Source organism: Elgaria multicarinata, chromosome 21 (genome assembly GCF_023053635.1).
Source record: "Elgaria multicarinata webbii isolate HBS135686 ecotype San Diego chromosome 21, rElgMul1.1.pri, whole genome shotgun sequence".
Taxonomy (NCBI): Eukaryota; Metazoa; Chordata; class Lepidosauria; order Squamata; family Anguidae; genus Elgaria; species Elgaria multicarinata.
This window is the reverse complement of record NC_086191.1, coordinates 11,544,818-11,558,136: the sequence shown is the minus strand read 5'-3', so window position 1 is coordinate 11,558,136 and position 13,319 is coordinate 11,544,818.

Here is a 13,319-nt window from a genome sequence, read left to right as displayed (position 1 = left end):
GGCTTGAGGGGGAAGGGGGAAGCAAAAGTGCCCAAAGATCTCTTCTTTAGCCTGCAGACCATGTGGGTAGTGTCTTCAGGCGAAGGAAAAGAGCTCCATGGAAACTCTCCATCCAGCGAAAGTATTGGTAAGAGGGATATAAAGTCTGCCTGTGGTTCTGTAGGCACAGGTTGAGTCTGGCTCATGAATACTCACAGCTGGTTCCTTCTCCTCATGAGTAGACCCTTCCAGCTTTGTCCCCCTTTATCATTCCAAGGCAGCATGTCTTCTTTGGTGCTCCGTAGCCCCGGAAAAAGAAAGGGGAAGAAATTACGATTCCTGTGGGACAGAATCTTCCTCCCCATGAGCAGGCTCTTCCTTCTGAGTGACCCCTGGCAGGTGTGGAACTCAGCGTAAGCACAGCCAAACCCATGCAGGGCCGGCTTGCTGGGCATTTGTCTACCCTGGCGCTACTCTTAAAAGTCAGTTGCAATCAGGTAGGAAGTAAACGTCATATCAAAACTGATAGGGACACCTACGATATTAAAGAGTATGACCAGCAAGATGGAACCTGGACTCCACGCACTGTAATGACTCAGCCATTTGGAGGATCTGTTCACACGATCTGCTCAAGCCAAGTGCCAAGGTTTTCAACTTAACGATGAACGCCGACTCTGAGGTGTCCCGTTGACTTCTGTCTCTAATGTTTCTCCCATGCAAGACAGCCAATTTGGGGTCCCTTACCGGAAGACCTGGAAGGTTGAAATGTTCCCCCACAGGTATGTGGGTAGTACGGGTTTTTTAATTGTCCAAATGGTGCCCATTTATTCTCGTGCGTAATCTCAAAGGAACCACAATACGCCCTGGCACCACATTTCGCCAACCTATGTACGGCAGACCTAGAGCCACGCTTCCTGAGCACACGCTCCAGAGACCACTCCTCCTCACCTGCCAATCTCACACAGCTGCTCACGTCCAACAATGGACCGCCTCAAAGACACAAGAACACTAGGACCCGGCCTTTCTACCATGGACAGAAGCCATTTACGCAGGAGAATAAATGGGCACCAATTGCACGTTAAAAAACATAACACCCACAAACCAGTGGGGGAGCATTTCAACCATCCAGGTCATTCGGAAAGAGATCTCAAAGTGGCTGTCTTGCAAAAGAGAAACGTTAGAGACAGATTTTGCTGCGAGACGTTAGAGTTGAGATACATCCATAAGTTGAAAACCTTGGCACTTGGCTAGAAAAGATCATGTGAACAGTTCCTCTGAACGGCTACGCCATGACAGTGTGTAGAGTCCAGGTCCCATCTTGCAGTTCATGTTCTTTAACGTTCTCCCCATGAATGGGAGACTTGCCAGGCATTTCTGAATGCAGGAACTAGACTCTAGCCTCCTGATAAAGGGAAGACGTGTGTGGCAAATGTAAATCCTGGCACTAAGTTCTGTATTCCCATGAAGGGAAGACATGTGTAAATTCTATCATTAAAGTGTGCCATTCCTGTAAAGGGAACAAAGGCCTTGCACATGTAAATCCTGGCGCTAAAATCTGCTATTCCCAAAAAGGGAAGACATGTGTGGCTTGTGTAAATCTTGGCACTAAGTTCTGCAATTCCCATGAAGGGAAGACATGTGTGGCACATATAAATCCTGGCACTAAGTTCTGTATTCCCATGAAGGGAAAACACGTGTAAATTCTATAATTAAAGTGTGCCATTCCCGTAAAGGGAACACAGGCCTTGCACATGTAAATCCTGGCTCTAAAATCTGCTATTCCCATAAAGGGAAGACATGTGTGGCACATATAAATCCTGGCCCTAAGTTCTGCCATTCCCGTAAAGGGAACACAGACCTTGCACGTGTAACCACTGGCACTAAGTTCTAAAATTCCCATGAAGGGAAGACATGTCTGGCACATATAAATCCTGGCCCTAAGTTCTGCAATTCCCACGAAGGGAAGACATGTCTGGCACATATAAATCCTGGCCCTAAGTTCTGCAATTCCCACGAAGTGAAGACATATCTGGCACATATAAATCCTGGCCCTAAGTTCTGCAATTCCCATAAAGGGAAGACATGTGTGGCTTGTGTAAATCCTGGCACTAAGTTCTGCCATTTCCATGAAGGGAAAATACGTGTAAATTCTATCATTAAAGTGTGCCATTCCCGTAAAGGGAACACAGGCCTTGCACGTGTAAATCCTGGCACTAAGTTCTGCCGTAAAGGGAACATAGGCCTTGCACATGTAAATCCTGGCGCTAAAAGCTGCTATTCCCATAAATGTGTGGCTTGTGTAAATCCTGGCACTAAGTTCTGCCATTCCCATGAAGGGAAGACATCCCTAGCATGTGTGATGTTCAGTTCTCATCTCCTTCATGCCCAGAAATGGGGACTGGCCTGGAACGTGGTATCAGCGACCTTTCCAGGCGTCCTTTGAACAGAAGCTGCGTTTCACTTGTCGTTGAACTTGTCCAGCGGGGGATGAAGAGAGGAAGAAGCAGCCGTGGAATTCTTCAGCCCTCCTGCCAAAGCAACATCCTGAGTCCATAGCTGGAGACACACAGAAGCTGCAGTAAAGGAGTTAAAAGGTATCATTACAATGGCGGAAAAAGGAAACACTAGAACGAATACAAGGTCAACCATAAGAGCTGTGAGATCCAGACAGGCCCTTTACTTTCCCCCAATTTCCCCAAACTGAAGCTGTGTCTCAATACAATTCGTTTCCTCAGTTGTTCTTCAAGAAACCTGGCTTGAGGGGGAAGGGGGAAGCAAAAGTGTCCAAAGATCTCTTCTTTAGCCTGCAGACCATGTGGGTAGTGTCTTCAGGCGAAGGAAAAGAGCTCCATGGAAACTCTCCATCCAGCGAAAGTATTGGTAAGAGGGATATAAAGTCTGCCTGTGGTTCTGTAGGCACAGGTTGAGTCTGGCTCATGAATACTCACAGCTGGTTCCTTCTCCTCATGAGTAGACCCTTCCAGCTTTGTCCCCCTTTATCATTCCAAGGCAGCATGTCTTCTTTGGTGCTCCGTAGCCCCGGAAAAAGAAAGGGGAAGAAATTACGATTCCTGTGGGACAGAATCTTCCTCCCCATGAGCAGGCTCTTCCTTCTGAGTGACCCCTGGCAGGTGTGGAACTCAGCGTAAGCACAGCCAAACCCATGCAGGGCCGGCTTGCTGGGCATTTGTCTACCCTGGCGCTACTCTTAAAAGTCAGTTGCAATCAGGTAGGAAGTAAACGTCATATCAAAACTGATAGGGACACCTACGATATTAAAGAGTATGACCAGCAAGATGGAACCTGGACTCCACGCACTGTAATGACTCAGCCATTTGGAGGATCTCTTCACACGATCTGCTCAAGCCAAGTGCCAAGGTTTTCAACTTAACGATGAACGCCGACTCTGAGGTGTCCCGTTGACTTCTGTCTCTAATGTTTCTCCCATGCAAGACAGCCAATTTGGGGTCCCTTACCGGAAGACCTGGAAGGTTGAAATGTTCCCCCACAGGTATGTGGGTAGTACGGGTTTTTTAATTGTCCAAATGGTGCCCATTTATTCTCGTGCGTAATCTCAAAGGAACCGCAATACGCCCTGGCACCACATTTCGCCAACCTATGTACGGCAGACCTAGAGCCACGCTTCCTGAGCACACGCTCCAGAGACCACTCCTCCTCACCTGCCAATCTCACACAGCTGCTCACGTCCAACAATGGACCGCCTCAAAGACACAAGAACACTAGGACCCAGCCTTTCTACCATGGACAGAAGCCATTTACGCAGGAGAATAAATGGGCACCAATTGCACGTTAAAAAACATAACACCCACAAACCAGTGGGGGAGCATTTCAACCATCCAGGTCATTCGGAAAGAGATCTCAAAGTGGCTGTCTTGCAAGAGAGAAACGTTAGAGACAGATTTTGCTGCGAGACGTCAGAGTTGAGATACATCCATAAGTTGAAAACCTTGGCACTTGGCTAGAACAGATCATGTGAACAGTTCCTCTGAACGGCTACGCCATGACAGTGTGTAGAGTCCAGGTCCCATCTTGCAGTTCATGTTCTTTAACGTTCTCCCCATGAATGGGAGACTTGCCAGGCATTCTGAATGCAGGAACTAGACTCTAGCCTCCTGATAAAGGGAAGACATGTGTGGCAAATGTAAATCCTGGCACTACGTTCTGTATTCCAATGAAGGGAAGACATATGTAAATTCTATCATTAAAGTGTGCCATTCCTGTAAAGGGAACAAAGGCCTTGCACATGTAAATCCTGGCGCTAAAATCTGCTATTCCCAAAAAGGGAAGACATGTGTGGCTTGTGTAAATCTTGGCACTAAGTTCTGCAATTCCCATGAAGGGAAGACATGTGTGGCACATATAAATCCTGGCACTAAGTTCTGTATTCCCATGAAGGGAAAACACGTGTAAATTCTATAATTAAAGTGTGCCATTCCCGTAAAGGGAACACAGGCCTTGCACATGTAAATCCTGGCTCTAAAATCTGCTATTCCCATAAAGGGAAGACATGTGTGGCACATATAAATCCTGGCCCTAAGTTCTGCCATTCCCGTAAAGGGAACACAGACCTTGCACGTGTAACCACTGGCACTAAGTTCTAAAATTCCCATGAAGGGAAGACATGTCTGGCACATATAAATCCTGGCCCTAAGTTCTGCAATTCCCACGAAGGGAAGACATGTCTGGCACATATAAATCCTGGCCCTAAGTTCTGCAATTCCCACGAAGTGAAGACATATCTGGCACATATAAATCCTGGCCCTAAGTTCTGCAATTCCCATAAAGGGAAGACATGTGTGGCTTGTGTAAATCCTGGCACTAAGTTCTGCCATTTCCATGAAGGGAAAATACGTGTAAATTCTATCATTAAAGTGTGCCATTCCCGCAAAGGGAACACAGGCCTTGCACGTGTAAATCCTGGCACTAAGTTCTGCCGTAAAGGGAACATAGGCCTTGCACATGTAAATCCTGGCGCTAAAAGCTGCTATTCCCATAAATGTGTGGCTTGTGTAAATCCTGGCACTAAGTTCTGCCATTCCCATGAAGGGAAGACATCCCTAGCATGTGTGATGTTCAGTTCTCATCTCCTTCATGCCCAGAAATGGGGACTGGCCTGGAACGTGGTATCAGCGACCTTTCCAGGCGTCCTTTGAACAGAAGCTGCGTTTCACTTGTCGTTGAACTTGTCCAGCGGGGGATGAAGAGAGGAAGAAGCAGCCGTGGAATTCTTCAGCCCTCCTGCCAAAGCAACATCCTGAGTCCATAGCTGGAGACACACAGAAGCTGCAGTAAAGGAGTTAAAAGGTATCATTACAATGGCGGAAAAAGGAAACACTAGAACGAATACAAGGTCAACCATAAGAGCTGTGAGATCCAGACAGGCCCTTTACTTTCCCCCAATTTCCCCAAACTGAAGCTGTGTCTCAATACAATTCGTTTCCTCAGTTGTTCTTCAAGAAACCTGGCTTGAGGGGGAAGGGGGAAGCAAAAGTGCCCAAAAATCTCTTCTTTAGCCTGCAGACCATGTGGGTAGTGTCTTCAGGCGAAGGAAAAGAGCTCCATGGAAACTCTCCATCCAGCGAAAGTATTGGTAAGAGGGATATAAAGTCTGCCTGTGGTTCTGTAGGCACAGGTTGAGTCTGGCTCATGAATACTCACAGCTGGTTCCTTCTCCTCATGAGTAGACCCTTCCAGCTTTGTCCCCCTTTATCATTCCAAGGCAGCATGTCTTCTTTGGTGCTCCGTAGCCCCGGAAAAAGAAAGGGGAAGAAATTACGATTCCTGTGGGACAGAATCTTCCTCCCCATGAGCAGGCTCTTCCTTCTGAGTGACCCCTGGCAGGTGTGGAACTCAGCGTAAGCACAGCCAAACCCATGCAGGGCCGGCTTGCTGGGCATTTGTCTACCCTGGCGCTACTCTTAAAAGTCAGTTGCAATCAGGTAGGAAGTAAACGTCATATCAAAACTGATAGGGACACCTACGATATTAAAGAGTATGACCAGCAAGATGGAACCTGGACTCCACGCACTGTAATGACTCAGCCATTTGGAGGATCTGTTCACACGATCTGCTCAAGCCAAGTGCCAAGGTTTTCAACTTAACGATGAACGCCGACTCTGAGGTGTCCCGTTGACTTCTGTCTCTAATGTTTCTCCCATGCAAGACAGCCAATTTGGGGTCCCTTACCGGAAGACCTGGAAGGTTGAAATGTTCCCCCACAGGTATGTGGGTAGTACGGGTTTTTTAATTGTCCAAATGGTGCCCATTTATTCTCGTGCGTAATCTCAAAGGAACCACAATACGCCCTGGCACCACATTTCGCCAACCTATGTACGGCAGACCTAGAGCCACGCTTCCTGAGCACACGCTCCAGAGACCACTCCTCCTCACCTGCCAATCTCACACAGCTGCTCACGTCCAACAATGGACCGCCTCAAAGACACAAGAACACTAGGACCCAGCCTTTCTACCATGGACAGAAGCCATTTACGCAGGAGAATAAATGGGCACCAATTGCACGTTAAAAAACATAACACCCACAAACCAGTGGGGGAGCATTTCAACCATCCAGGTCATTCGGAAAGAGATCTCAAAGTGGCTGTCTTGCAAAAGAGAAACGTTAGAGACAGATTTTGCTGCGAGACGTTAGAGTTGAGATACATCCATAAGTTGAAAACCTTGGCACTTGGCTAGAAAAGATCATGTGAACAGTTCCTCTGAACGGCTACGCCATGACAGTGTGTAGAGTCCAGGTCCCATCTTGCAGTTCATGTTCTTTAACGTTCTCCCCATGAATGGGAGACTTGCCAGGCATTTCTGAATGCAGGAACTAGACTCTAGCCTCCTGATAAAGGGAAGACGTGTGTGGCAAATGTAAATCCTGGCACTAAGTTCTGTATTCCCATGAAGGGAAGACATGTGTAAATTCTATCATTAAAGTGTGCCATTCCTGTAAAGGGAACAAAGGCCTTGCACATGTAAATCCTGGCGCTAAAATCTGCTATTCCCAAAAAGGGAAGACATGTGTGGCTTGTGTAAATCTTGGCACTAAGTTCTGCAATTCCCATGAAGGGAAGACATGTGTGGCACATATAAATCCTGGCACTAAGTTCTGTATTCCCATGAAGGGAAAACACGTGTAAATTCTATAATTAAAGTGTGCCATTCCCGTAAAGGGAACACAGGCCTTGCACATGTAAATCCTGGCTCTAAAATCTGCTATTCCCATAAAGGGAAGACATGTGTGGCACATATAAATCCTGGCCCTAAGTTCTGCCATTCCCGTAAAGGGAACACAGACCTTGCACGTGTAACCACTGGCACTAAGTTCTAAAATTCCCATGAAGGGAAGACATGTCTGGCACATATAAATCCTGGCCCTAAGTTCTGCAATTCCCACGAAGGGAAGACATGTCTGGCACATATAAATCCTGGCCCTAAGTTCTGCAATTCCCACGAAGTGAAGACATATCTGGCACATATAAATCCTGGCCCTAAGTTCTGCAATTCCCATAAAGGGAAGACATGTGTGGCTTGTGTAAATCCTGGCACTAAGTTCTGCCATTTCCATGAAGGGAAAATACGTGTAAATTCTATCATTAAAGTGTGCCATTCCCGTAAAGGGAACACAGGCCTTGCACGTGTAAATCCTGGCACTAAGTTCTGCCGTAAAGGGAACATAGGCCTTGCACATGTAAATCCTGGCGCTAAAAGCTGCTATTCCCATAAATGTGTGGCTTGTGTAAATCCTGGCACTAAGTTCTGCCATTCCCATGAAGGGAAGACATCCCTAGCATGTGTGATGTTCAGTTCTCATCTCCTTCATGCCCAGAAATGGGGACTGGCCTGGAACGTGGTATCAGCGACCTTTCCAGGCGTCCTTTGAACAGAAGCTGCGTTTCACTTGTCGTTGAACTTGTCCAGCGGGGGATGAAGAGAGGAAGAAGCAGCCGTGGAATTCTTCAGCCCTCCTGCCAAAGCAACATCCTGAGTCCATAGCTGGAGACACACAGAAGCTGCAGTAAAGGAGTTAAAAGGTATCATTACAATGGCGGAAAAAGGAAACACTAGAACGAATACAAGGTCAACCATAAGAGCTGTGAGATCCAGACAGGCCCTTTACTTTCCCCCAATTTCCCCAAACTGAAGCTGTGTCTCAATACAATTCGTTTCCTCAGTTGTTCTTCAAGAAACCTGGCTTGAGGGGGAAGGGGGAAGCAAAAGTGTCCAAAGATCTCTTCTTTAGCCTGCAGACCATGTGGGTAGTGTCTTCAGGCGAAGGAAAAGAGCTCCATGGAAACTCTCCATCCAGCGAAAGTATTGGTAAGAGGGATATAAAGTCTGCCTGTGGTTCTGTAGGCACAGGTTGAGTCTGGCTCATGAATACTCACAGCTGGTTCCTTCTCCTCATGAGTAGACCCTTCCAGCTTTGTCCCCCTTTATCATTCCAAGGCAGCATGTCTTCTTTGGTGCTCCGTAGCCCCGGAAAAAGAAAGGGGAAGAAATTACGATTCCTGTGGGACAGAATCTTCCTCCCCATGAGCAGGCTCTTCCTTCTGAGTGACCCCTGGCAGGTGTGGAACTCAGCGTAAGCACAGCCAAACCCATGCAGGGCCGGCTTGCTGGGCATTTGTCTACCCTGGCGCTACTCTTAAAAGTCAGTTGCAATCAGGTAGGAAGTAAACGTCATATCAAAACTGATAGGGACACCTACGATATTAAAGAGTATGACCAGCAAGATGGAACCTGGACTCCACGCACTGTAATGACTCAGCCATTTGGAGGATCTCTTCACACGATCTGCTCAAGCCAAGTGCCAAGGTTTTCAACTTAACGATGAACGCCGACTCTGAGGTGTCCCGTTGACTTCTGTCTCTAATGTTTCTCCCATGCAAGACAGCCAATTTGGGGTCCCTTACCGGAAGACCTGGAAGGTTGAAATGTTCCCCCACAGGTATGTGGGTAGTACGGGTTTTTTAATTGTCCAAATGGTGCCCATTTATTCTCGTGCGTAATCTCAAAGGAACCGCAATACGCCCTGGCACCACATTTCGCCAACCTATGTACGGCAGACCTAGAGCCACGCTTCCTGAGCACACGCTCCAGAGACCACTCCTCCTCACCTGCCAATCTCACACAGCTGCTCACGTCCAACAATGGACCGCCTCAAAGACACAAGAACACTAGGACCCGGCCTTTCTACCATGGACAGAAGCCATTTACGCAGGAGAATAAATGGGCACCAATTGCACGTTAAAAAACATAACACCCACAAACCAGTGGGGGAGCATTTCAACCATCCAGGTCATTCGGAAAGAGATCTCAAAGTGGCTGTCTTGCAAGAGAGAAACGTTAGAGACAGATTTTGCTGCGAGACGTCAGAGTTGAGATACATCCATAAGTTGAAAACCTTGGCACTTGGCTAGAACAGATCATGTGAACAGTTCCTCTGAACGGCTACGCCATGACAGTGTGTAGAGTCCAGGTCCCATCTTGCAGTTCATGTTCTTTAACGTTCTCCCCATGAATGGGAGACTTGCCAGGCATTCTGAATGCAGGAACTAGACTCTAGCCTCCTGATAAAGGGAAGACATGTGTGGCAAATGTAAATCCTGGCACTACGTTCTGTATTCCAATGAAGGGAAGACATATGTAAATTCTATCATTAAAGTGTGCCATTCCTGTAAAGGGAACAAAGGCCTTGCACATGTAAATCCTGGCGCTAAAATCTGCTATTCCCAAAAAGGGAAGACATGTGTGGCTTGTGTAAATCTTGGCACTAAGTTCTGCAATTCCCATGAAGGGAAGACATGTGTGGCACATATAAATCCTGGCACTAAGTTCTGTATTCCCATGAAGGGAAAACACGTGTAAATTCTATAATTAAAGTGTGCCATTCCCGTAAAGGGAACACAGGCCTTGCACATGTAAATCCTGGCTCTAAAATCTGCTATTCCCATAAAGGGAAGACATGTGTGGCACATATAAATCCTGGCCCTAAGTTCTGCCATTCCCGTAAAGGGAACACAGACCTTGCACGTGTAACCACTGGCACTAAGTTCTAAAATTCCCATGAAGGGAAGACATGTCTGGCACATATAAATCCTGGCCCTAAGTTCTGCAATTCCCACGAAGGGAAGACATGTCTGGCACATATAAATCCTGGCCCTAAGTTCTGCAATTCCCACGAAGTGAAGACATATCTGGCACATATAAATCCTGGCCCTAAGTTCTGCAATTCCCATAAAGGGAAGACATGTGTGGCTTGTGTAAATCCTGGCACTAAGTTCTGCCATTTCCATGAAGGGAAAATACGTGTAAATTCTATCATTAAAGTGTGCCATTCCCGTAAAGGGAACACAGGCCTTGCACGTGTAAATCCTGGCACTAAGTTCTGCCGTAAAGGGAACATAGGCCTTGCACATGTAAATCCTGGCGCTAAAAGCTGCTATTCCCATAAATGTGTGGCTTGTGTAAATCCTGGCACTAAGTTCTGCCATTCCCATGAAGGGAAGACATCCCTAGCATGTGTGATGTTCAGTTCTCATCTCCTTCATGCCCAGAAATGGGGACTGGCCTGGAACGTGGTATCAGCGACCTTTCCAGGCGTCCTTTGAACAGAAGCTGCGTTTCACTTGTCGTTGAACTTGTCCAGCGGGGGATGAAGAGAGGAAGAAGCAGCCGTGGAATTCTTCAGCCCTCCTGCCAAAGCAACATCCTGAGTCCATAGCTGGAGACACACAGAAGCTGCAGTAAAGGAGTTAAAAGGTATCATTACAATGGCGGAAAAAGGAAACACTAGAACGAATACAAGGTCAACCATAAGAGCTGTGAGATCCAGACAGGCCCTTTACTTTCCCCCAATTTCCCCAAACTGAAGCTGTGTCTCAATACAATTCGTTTCCTCAGTTGTTCTTCAAGAAACCTGGCTTGAGGGGGAAGGGGGAAGCAAAAGTGCCCAAAAATCTCTTCTTTAGCCTGCAGACCATGTGGGTAGTGTCTTCAGGCGAAGGAAAAGAGCTCCATGGAAACTCTCCATCCAGCGAAAGTATTGGTAAGAGGGATATAAAGTCTGCCTGTGGTTCTGTAGGCACAGGTTGAGTCTGGCTCATGAATACTCACAGCTGGTTCCTTCTCCTCATGAGTAGACCCTTCCAGCTTTGTCCCCCTTTATCATTCCAAGGCAGCATGTCTTCTTTGGTGCTCCGTAGCCCCGGAAAAAGAAAGGGGAAGAAATTACGATTCCTGTGGGACAGAATCTTCCTCCCCATGAGCAGGCTCTTCCTTCTGAGTGACCCCTGGCAGGTGTGGAACTCAGCGTAAGCACAGCCAAACCCATGCAGGGCCGGCTTGCTGGGCATTTGTCTACCCTGGCGCTACTCTTAAAAGTCAGTTGCAATCAGGTAGGAAGTAAACGTCATATCAAAACTGATAGGGACACCTACGATATTAAAGAGTATGACCAGCAAGATGGAACCTGGACTCCACGCACTGTAATGACTCAGCCATTTGGAGGATCTGTTCACACGATCTGCTCAAGCCAAGTGCCAAGGTTTTCAACTTAACGATGAACGCCGACTCTGAGGTGTCCCGTTGACTTCTGTCTCTAATGTTTCTCCCATGCAAGACAGCCAATTTGGGGTCCCTTACCGGAAGACCTGGAAGGTTGAAATGTTCCCCCACAGGTATGTGGGTAGTACGGGTTTTTTAATTGTCCAAATGGTGCCCATTTATTCTCGTGCGTAATCTCAAAGGAACCACAATACGCCCTGGCACCACATTTCGCCAACCTATGTACGGCAGACCTAGAGCCACGCTTCCTGAGCACACGCTCCAGAGACCACTCCTCCTCACCTGCCAATCTCACACAGCTGCTCACGTCCAACAATGGACCGCCTCAAAGACACAAGAACACTAGGACCCAGCCTTTCTACCATGGACAGAAGCCATTTACGCAGGAGAATAAATGGGCACCAATTGCACGTTAAAAAACATAACACCCACAAACCAGTGGGGGAGCATTTCAACCATCCAGGTCATTCGGAAAGAGATCTCAAAGTGGCTGTCTTGCAAAAGAGAAACGTTAGAGACAGATTTTGCTGCGAGACGTTAGAGTTGAGATACATCCATAAGTTGAAAACCTTGGCACTTGGCTAGAAAAGATCATGTGAACAGTTCCTCTGAACGGCTACGCCATGACAGTGTGTAGAGTCCAGGTCCCATCTTGCAGTTCATGTTCTTTAACGTTCTCCCCATGAATGGGAGACTTGCCAGGCATTTCTGAATGCAGGAACTAGACTCTAGCCTCCTGATAAAGGGAAGACGTGTGTGGCAAATGTAAATCCTGGCACTAAGTTCTGTATTCCCATGAAGGGAAGACATGTGTAAATTCTATCATTAAAGTGTGCCATTCCTGTAAAGGGAACAAAGGCCTTGCACATGTAAATCCTGGCGCTAAAATCTGCTATTCCCAAAAAGGGAAGACATGTGTGGCTTGTGTAAATCTTGGCACTAAGTTCTGCAATTCCCATGAAGGGAAGACATGTGTGGCACATATAAATCCTGGCACTAAGTTCTGTATTCCCATGAAGGGAAAACACGTGTAAATTCTATAATTAAAGTGTGCCATTCCCGTAAAGGGAACACAGGCCTTGCACATGTAAATCCTGGCTCTAAAATCTGCTATTCCCATAAAGGGAAGACATGTGTGGCACATATAAATCCTGGCCCTAAGTTCTGCCATTCCCGTAAAGGGAACACAGACCTTGCACGTGTAACCACTGGCACTAAGTTCTAAAATTCCCATGAAGGGAAGACATGTCTGGCACATATAAATCCTGGCCCTAAGTTCTGCAATTCCCACGAAGGGAAGACATGTCTGGCACATATAAATCCTGGCCCTAAGTTCTGCAATTCCCACGAAGTGAAGACATATCTGGCACATATAAATCCTGGCCCTAAGTTCTGCAATTCCCATAAAGGGAAGACATGTGTGGCTTGTGTAAATCCTGGCACTAAGTTCTGCCATTTCCATGAAGGGAAAATACGTGTAAATTCTATCATTAAAGTGTGCCATTCCCGTAAAGGGAACACAGGCCTTGCACGTGTAAATCCTGGCACTAAGTTCTGCCGTAAAGGGAACATAGGCCTTGCACATGTAAATCCTGGCGCTAAAAGCTGCTATTCCCATAAATGTGTGGCTTGTGTAAATCCTGGCACTAAGTTCTGCCATTCCCATGAAGGGAAGACATCCCTAGCATGTGTGATGTTCAGTTCTCATCTCCTTCATGCCCAGAAATGGGGACTGGCCTGGAACGTGG